General features: G+C 34.3%; 1 long non-coding RNA gene across 1 annotated transcript in view; it reads left to right on the forward strand.

Moving 5' to 3' along the window:
* The first annotated feature begins 426 nt into the window (after window positions 1-426).
* LOC112148519 overlaps window positions 427-9,598 on the forward strand; it is a 57,505-nt gene continuing 48,333 nt past the window's right edge. Inside the window, exon 1 of the long non-coding RNA XR_002919627.2 lies at window positions 427-725. This is a non-coding gene — a long non-coding RNA (uncharacterized LOC112148519). The remainder of the gene's footprint in view (window positions 726-9,598) is intronic.

A 9,598-nucleotide genomic window follows, 5' to 3' on the forward strand; every position in this document is an offset into this window, starting at 1 on the left:
TTTGAAGGAGAGAAGCGGCTTTTCTCCTTCAAAATCTGCTGGAATTACGTTGATCGTGTTAACGGTTGAAAAGTTACAGTATATCAAAGAACATAAACACTGGAGCTCCGGTGTTAAAGGGTTAACACGCTCTTGTGGCATTTTTCTTATGATGGAGGATGTAAACAAAGAAAACTTAGCTTAAAATGACATGTTTTAAGTACCTAATGAATAAATGAATGAATGACATGGCTTGTTTCAAGCAATCAGGTAATAATACATTAAATAACATATCACATAATAAATCACAATTTATTAATATTTATTCAAATTGTTGTGAATCAGGAGCAGAAGAAAAAAAAAGTTTTAGGTGATGTAGAAGCTACTACGGCAAGCCACAAGCTCCAAATAAGATGGCACTTTGAACAGCATTTTGGACGCACGGTTTGTGCGCGAGAATACTTTTTACACCCGTCTTGGGACAACTTCAGACTACACTAGTACACACCGTGCTGTCAAACATGAGTTTCAACACCAGAGTTGATGGGTAGAGCACTGTTTTGATTGATTGAAGACCTTCACCAAGCTGTTTGTTGTGAGGAACCAACATGCAGAGGCCTGTATGTGCTGGTGGGACAAATAAAGGTGACGCACATCCTCATGGAAGAGCAGCTGGTGTTCACTGGACTTTGCAGCAGACGTAGAAAAGAAAAAAAAGATATCTACAAACACTAAAGAGGCAGCCGGTAAGGACTGGAACTCTAAAATAATATCAACTTCTGGAAATGGACTGCTTACTTGATTCCTGTGGATACTGTTGAAATTAAGAGACTATTTGATTTGTGTTTTCTGATTTTTCAGCTACTGTTAAAGGCTCAGAAATTTCCAACTCAAACAGTGAAATAAAATGTCACACTGGTTGACCATTTGCCCAACGGAAAAAATATGTGGGCAATACAGTAGAAACGGGACTGGTACTTTATGAGTGAAATCACGCTACACTTTGAGTACATGTCTCTCTCATCTCTTTTAAGTGGGGAAATTGTAAAAAAGAAAATAACTTGACAGACTAAACAGCCATTTTTAAGCATAATTATCACAGTTCTAGGAGTCAGTGAATGCACTGGGACTGAAGTTACAACACTTATCAACTTTGATTGGTTGGTTGTTTGTATTAGCCCCGCCCCAATGGGCCACAAGTTTTGAAAGTTTGGAAACTTAAATTTTCAGATTTAAAAATGGGGAAAAAAAAGATTTGAAACTGAAAAAAAAGTTTTAAAATCTAAAAAAAAAACAGAACAATTGAAGCTGAAAATAATTAAGTTTATTTTAGAATTGCAAAAAGTTAGCAAAATTTTAATTGATTAATTTATTTTTTTGACAAACAACAATATTTCTTTGAAAATGTTTTATTTGGGTTTCATATACTTAGTGCTCCAAAGACGACTGTATGCCTTTGTTTCCGTCGTCTGATCTGGTAGCTCCGATATTCCTCGCAATTTTTGTTGCACCGCTTATGTTGGTTTGAGTGTGAGAGGGGCTGTAAGCTAGAGTGTAAACAGATGAATGATGGAAAGGTGGAGGGGGGGAGGATTACTCCATGCCAACAGTCCCCTGCACAACTCAGAGACAAACTTCTAAGTTACTCCTGCCGCTCTGCAGAAACTATGTCCTGGGAAACAACACAGTTTTTATGATTTTTGCCTAAAAACTGCAAAATCATGCAATAAATGAAAAGACGATCAGACTTCCGACCTTTTTTTTTCTTAAATTGTTTCAGTGATTGTGTTTTTCGCTCATAAGAGCAACCTTCCTGCTTCTCCTTGTCTCTGGCTTCCCTTTCTATTTCTACGCGATTTCTCCATCTCTCCGCTTCCCACCTTCCTGCCCACCACCGCGCTCTCCCTGGAGCCTGTTGATTTATCCCCCGCTCTGTTTTCCCTGGACCACATGGGCCGGCAGTTTGCCCTGGCTTCACTCATCCAGAACCGATGCCATTCAGATCCAGTTAAATAAATGGGCCTATAAATTTCCACCAATAATAAGTCCGGTTGCTGCTGGAATGTGTGGCGGCTCGTTTAGGATGGGACGCAAGGGCGGGAGCCAAATCCGTGCGGCAGAGAGACCCAGCCATTGTGGGACAGTGTGAGAAAGCAGGGATGGCTGGTGGAAAGGGAAATATTTTGTGTACGTCTGTGTGTGCTTGCACTCTGGGAATCACAGTAAGAACGGGAGAGAGGAAAAGACTGCAAAAGTTTGGGAATTCTGGGCCCCTGTCTGTCTCTCTACCTGTAACGAGACCACTGGGACACTTTAAATCAGCCCACCCAGAGCGACAGACACCGCTCGGGCATCTGTCCGACCCGGCTAAATCAAGTTATGTCAACTGTGTATGTGTGTGAAAGTGTGTGTTACTTGTGCACAGAACTGTGTGTGTGTCCATATTGTCAGTCACAGCCCATTTGTCTGCATTTATAATAGAATTATTTGAAGCATTGTCCTACAAAATATAAGCAACAAAGCAAAGTTTAAGGCGTATCCCAGAAAAGACTGTCAAAACAAAATAATAATAATAAATAAATAAATAGATGTAATTCAAGTAAAAAAACAAAATAAGCTCAGTCACTGCAAAACCACGGATGTTGCTACTCTAGAATAGTCCCACATTACCGTCACTAATGTCTGGGGTCAATGACGACGTCTTCTTTAGAAATACGAACAAAAATGATCATCCAAAAATTCAAAGGAACTATTTCCTTAAAGAATGGAACCCTTAAGTAATGACTTCAAAACTCTGCCAGCAGATATTGAGATCGTCAAATTAAGGAGGGGAAGAAATGCAACATCTATTCCTTTCTTTAAAATCTATGTATTTATTTATTGTTTTTATTTATTTTGTATTTACATATTTATTTATATTTCTTTACTATTTTTATTATTTTTATTTTGTTATTTGTATTTAATATTTGAATTAATTTTATTTATTTATCTATTGGTAGTTTTTATTCATAATTTGTATTTATTATTAGTATATAGTTAACATTTATTTATTATTCATATTGATTTATTATTTGTATATACATATTTATTTTTAATTATTTCTAAATTGTATTTCTAATTCGTATTTATTCATTTGTTATTTTTATTTAATGTTTGAATTAATTGTATTTATTCATATATCAGTTTAATTTATAATTTGTTTATTTATTTGCATTTATTACACTTTTTTCATGTATCATTTATATTTACATATTTATATTTATTTCTTAAGTGTATGTATTTTGTTTTCATTTTTTTTTACTTGTGTTATTTGTATTTGCTTGTTATTTTTATTTGACATTTAAACTAATTGTATTTATTTATATATTAGTTTTTATTCATTATTTATATTTCTTTAATTATTTTTGTATTTATTTAACTGTTATTTATTTATCATTTTTATTTACTTATTTATTACTCATATTTATGTATGTATTACATGTGGCTATGAGATCTGTTAGCACTATAAGTATAACCTTGGCTGTGGGACAGAACAAGAAAAATAAGGTACATTTCCGATTTCAAAAGTAAAAAATTAATATTTTTTTGCTTCTAACATTTTTAAAAAAATTCATATATAAAAAGAGTGAAAAAAAAAAGATAAAATATTTTCTTTGCCAGTGTAAGACATTGTTTTGCCTTTTAAAAAACCTTATAGGAAATAGAAACAAATGATTTAAGTCAGAAATAAACACTTAAATTGTTCTTGTGCGTGTTTTTTTTTTTTTTGGGTCACATATGTAAAAGGTTGAAACAGAAACACTTTGCCTTTGTGTTCCGTGAATAAAATAAAACAAGTAGCAAATTGTAGACATTTTGTCCATTAAAAATATCTTATCAATAGTAAATATTTATATGAATAAATATTTAACTGCGTCATAACTTGAAAAATCTAAACTAAATTATTATTTTTGCATATAACCAATAATCTTTCAAAATAAAAGCAAATGATGGTGATGATCCCTCATGAGGCTCAACTGTCTGTTAGTTTGGTTACATAATAATATTACTTCTGCTCTGCTGTAAATACTATTGAGAGTGACTGTTAGGAAAGAGCAGTTCAAGGCTCTGTGTGAATATCGTTGTGAAACTGCAGGATGGCTCATAGTAACACATGTGGATGACTCAAGACAGTCGCTTTCAAATCCACCCAGAATAATTAGCTTGTTTTTGTTCTAAGATCCTAATCTGTCCTTTTAAGATTCATGAACTGTCTACACTAGATCAGAATCCAGATCGGTTCTTTCAGGGAAGTGATAATTGGTAAAAGGCTGAGCTGTGAGCTTACCTACACAGTCAATAACGCCTGATATGAGCTTTACGAGATACTGGTGCCAAGCTGTCTCTATCTAGTCTGGATCTCGTGATGACAAGTGTGAGAACGAAGGACGGACAAACTTGTTTTTCTTTTGTGATCTTTCCCTTCATAACAAGAAGCTTCACCTTGAGGTTTTTGCTGGATTACGACCTGTATCATATGATTGTGCCTTTTCTTTTCTATGAATGGCGTTTTAAGGAGGACCCACATTGAGATGAATGCAAAAAAAATATTTAAAAAATATGGATTTACTGTTACCTCATCAGGTTTTTATCACGTTTAAGTTTAAAATCCAGTTATGGGTCAACAAATAAGCAAACCGCTGAAGAACCTCTTCTTTTTTCCCTTAAAAAAATAAGAAAAAATGACAATAAAAATATAAAAACAGATGGGATTGTCATAAAATTGTTCCAAATTGATTTTAAGGTAAGGCCTCATCCACTGTCTGAGCTAACTGGGACTATAAAACACTGTAAATGATGCTAATCTGAGGATTAGAGAGTATAAAGGGGCCTCGGTGTCTTTATCAACCCTGTTGACAAGTAGGAGGTTGAACTCGTTCTTCTTTTGTGATTGGTGTCTTTATAAAAGTTAATTCTTTGTTACATAATGACACGTATCATATATGATTGTGTTTTTATTTTTATTGAATGGTGAAGTAAAAAAAAATGTTTTAATGATTAAACAAGAACTAACTGCTGGCTCTTCAGGTTTAAAGTTACACTATAACTTTGACAGTGTTTGCAAAAACATATTTCGGATGATGTCATTTTTTTATTTGAGTCTTTCTGAAATAGAAAATTTAGCATGCAAAAAAGAACATATATGAAAGAGGAATGGAAACATTCGTCATGTTGTCATTCCAACCAGCTGAAAGTTTTTTCAAAATGAAATACTTGGTGGAATGTCACAGATAATTGGCAGTGGTAGTAGTTGTTCTGATCAGAATAAAGTTGTTCACAGGAATGAACACGATTACATCATGACGGTGTACTTTTCACAATTCACATAAGTAGAAGTTGCTTCAACACACGCAAACAAGTTTTATGGTTGGGATCTTATCCAAAATTAGAGCTTTATTTAGCAAAACTGTGTGATTACAGTCAAGAATCTCTGATCAAGGAAAAAAGAGAGATTAAAAATAGTAACCTTTGTGTGATCCTCGTATTCTGTTTGCTCTTGTTGTTTTACAAGTCAAAAATGACCCAACTTACAAAAGCTCCAAAATAAAGCAGCTTGATTGAATTCTAAATCTAAAATCTATTGCGCATCATGAATTTAACTCAATATATTAAATTTTTCTAATCTTTTATTTGGTTGCACAATATGAAGGAGGCGTGAGTATGTAGGTGTGTATAAGTGGTGAATTAAAGACACATATTAAAGCGTTTGAACTATTCCTGGTGTTCAGACGCTTTTAGCCTTCACGGGTCAAAAACGACCCAAAAGAAAATCTGCTCCCCTGTGGTTTATAGCTAAGATATAAAACAAACAAAAACAGACCATAATTTTCTCTAATGCTGGGGGGCTCTTAAAGGAAAGCCATTAAGGTGTTTTTTCTACAACTAAACATGATAATGGGTCACTTTTACCTGCAATACATCAAAAAGGTCAAACCATTTCAATAAGGACTGAGCTGCTGCTCTCAAAGCTAACTGACACTGAGACTGAGCTCAGTGATGCCTAATATGGGGTTTATAAAACGCCAAGGAGACTGAAAAATAGAAGGATAAACTTGTTCTTTCTTTGTGATTTGTTTGTTCATCTTAGTGTGAAATTTGACTTTGGCATTTTGTCTTAATTATAACTTTTATTACGTACATTGTTGTGCAAGTTACTTCCAAGCTGTAACACAGGACTATGTATAAGAGTTATTCCTTCCTTCACTGTCCCATGGTTGTGATGGGTTATAAGACTTTTTTTACACCCGAAGAAATTGAACATAACAATATAAGTGACAAATGCAACACAGAGGATTTTGAATTTAGATGTATGCTTTCACAATCATCACTAGTCAATTTTATTTTCAGTGGAATCATCAGAAATAGGAAGAAAAATCTCAGCTTAAGTCAGTTTAGTTCATTTGTAAAATGAAAATAGAAGATGCTTAACCCTAAATAACTATTATTTTAAAACATGAATTTCTGAGACCCTTATCTCATTACCATGACATGAACTCCCCTTATTACTTGAGCCATGTTTTCTGCCTTGTAGTTCCTCCTCATTCCACTAGGGGCAACAGAGGGGCTTTTTCTGGTCATTTCAAAATGGCTGCCTTCATGAAATCTCAAAAACCCTTTTGGTGGGAAAAATTTAGCTAATTTTAAAAGCTTTATAATAAGAATGTCTTGTCTATTTTTAGTATGTTTTTTTAAACTACTTTATTAAAATAATGCACTTTTTAATAATTAATTATTTATAATACAGTGTAATCCTGTAAAAAAAGTGTGCATCACATTTAGTGAATAAATAAGGAGCTTTTTTTTCTTGATCACTCATGAAAATATTTTTACATCTTAGACGGACATTGTTGTAAACAAAACTTACCAATGTCATAACTGATACTAACTTTATCTGATGAAATAATCATATTGCAATATTTTTTGTGAATTCTAGAAAACATCTTAATTCCAAAAAGATACAATTTTCTGTCCGTTCTTTGACATTGTGGGCTTACATGGTCAAAAACCAGACGATTGTCTACATTTTACAATTGATCTTAAGAAGCTGAGGCATATAAACCAAACATTACTGATGACACATAATAAAAGCAGGTAAAAATGATGGCATGTTGCCTAAAACAGCAGCACAGACAGCTATTGGCCCCAGGAAATAAACACAATTGGACTCATTTACTGGGAACACAAAAGAGAAACTAAAACGTTTGTGTCTGTGAAGCCTAACAGGAAATTTGGCTCAATTATTGGAGGTAAAATTAAAGAAAAAAAGCCTCAAAGTTTTAGAGCGGGGGCAGTGACATGCTTTTGTTTGTATTTCATCTGTTAATGCCTCCTGGCAAAAATCTAATTAAACAAATACATTTTCAGTAATTAGTCTGATTAATATTCAAGTTGCTGAACGTAACGAAGTAATGCCTTAAATTATTATGTTACTGTACAAAATTAAATAACTGTAATTTTTTTACTAAACTTTTTTATTTTATTTATTTATTTTTTGTAATATTTTGTTTTACTTTTTTGGCTGCTAATATCTGCTACATTAAATATATAAAGAAATAAAAATAAAATAAAAGTCAAACTAGAGTTACATTTCCAGAAAAAAATCATTCCGCTTCGCCCACCACAGCGGATCTTTCGCTCTGCTCTGCAGCTCATCTTCCACCTCATTTATTAAAATAATTAATTTAATAAAATCAAAATCCCAGAATATAAAAAAAGTTTAGGTTTATTCTAGGCTGACTTTTATTATGCTGATATCACAGCTGCACGTCAGGACGCCTAAGGGCGTTAATAAATATTGATGCGTTAGTTCTGGTTCGATTAATCCTGTATGTTAATGAGTTAACTTTCACAGCCCTATATATATAATCATAATTATATATATATATATATATAAACAATTAAACAAGAAAAACCTCTGCTGAAGTTTTTAAAGACACCTGAAGACCTTTTTATTTCAGATGGACTTTAGCTAAATGTGGGTTTTAGTGTTGGCATGATTTTCAATTCTGCTTTTATTTTAATGTGTTTGTCTTTTCTTCTTGTTCTAAGCACTTTCAATTTGATAAACAAATTACATGTCCTGTAATTGTAAAAAAAAGTAAAATATTTACTAAGTTTTTTTTAAAGAAGGTAGAGTCTTCCATGACAAAGTGAGAATATCTGACAGAAGTGAAAAAACAGTGTATTCAGGACCATGTTTTTGCACTTATTCATAATTATAGCAATAGATTAAGACTTGATTGGCCCTTCCTTTAATCCATAAGCGCTTTGCAGAGGTTGAATTTTACTGCCATGTGTTGTTTTTTCCTTTCTGTCACAGTCCCTGTGTTTACCTTCATCTCATTTATCAGCGCTGGCTGCAGAATTTGCCTGGCAGCACGTGAGAAAAATGTCTGACCCCTGTGTTGTCCCACTGTTACGAGTCTCTGTGGGAAACTGGGAAATTCAATATTATTTCTCCCTCCAACAGAGAGATGTGCCTAGGATGAGGGGGTGGGAGTCCCAGCAGTCAAGCTTACAGGATTATGCTTACGTTCACACCGGCCATGTAACATGGGTTCCTTGAATGTGCTAAACTCAAATTCTTAAAGAATATGGTGTCTACAGTGGACTGTCGTTACCTGATACTCGCTCATGTACCAATAGTTAAAATCCCGCATATCTTGCTCCAGGGTTTTACTTTCACAGTTCCCAAATTCCCTCGCTGTATATTGTGGAGGAGTATTGCCCTGGATTTTAAAAGCAATTCAAACACCATGCTTTCTACTTTTTTTCCTAAAAGTATGGGAGTATGATGTCACAGATTTCAAAAAATCTAATCAATATAAGCATTTTAATACGTCTTTTTTTTAATCCACTTTGTTTTAATGATGAAGAGTTTTTTTTTTGGCCAGAATTGTTCTAACTCAATGCAATGTAGGGATAAGGAGAAGCCGTAGGGGTAGGGTAGGAATTCTCGCTGTCAATCAAACTGTCTTGGACAGACTCTTTTTGAATGAATGATCTTCTTTCCATCAACAGCTCTGCTGCACATGCACTAAACCCTCATCTGTTCCTAGTGTCTAGTTCAGGTTCTGGAGAAGAGAAGATGGTATCTTCACATTGACTGCAGTCAAATGAGCCGCCGTTCACATTTCTGTGGTCAAATCAGCATCACTGGATTTTTGTGTGAGTTTCATCCAATACTTACAGTAGCAGGACTGAGAACGCTGGAAAATCTCCACCAGACTCCACGGAGCTTCTTGATGTGAATCAGGATTTTGGAGGAAGTTCTGTCCATGAAGATCTTCACTTCCTCGTCTGGGCTGACATCCTCATCAAGACATTAGCGATATTGCTTGACTTTTTTATGTAGCTGCGGTGGTTCACGCTAGAAAGACACTGAGCTATCATAATCAGACAGGTGGGCTATCAGGGACGGAGCTACTCAGCTCGACTCCAAAAGCCACGCCCCCTCAGAGGAGATTTTGGAAACAGAGGCTTCAGATCAACATGAAAAATGGCTTTTTAAGACATTTAGGTTGTAGAATTCTGGTTAAAAAAAACTCCAAAATCGTAATTAAAACACTACTGGGGACAT

Source organism: Oryzias melastigma, linkage group LG9, assembly GCF_002922805.2.
Source record: "Oryzias melastigma strain HK-1 linkage group LG9, ASM292280v2, whole genome shotgun sequence".
Lineage (NCBI taxonomy): Eukaryota > Metazoa > Chordata > Actinopteri > Beloniformes > Adrianichthyidae > Oryzias > Oryzias melastigma.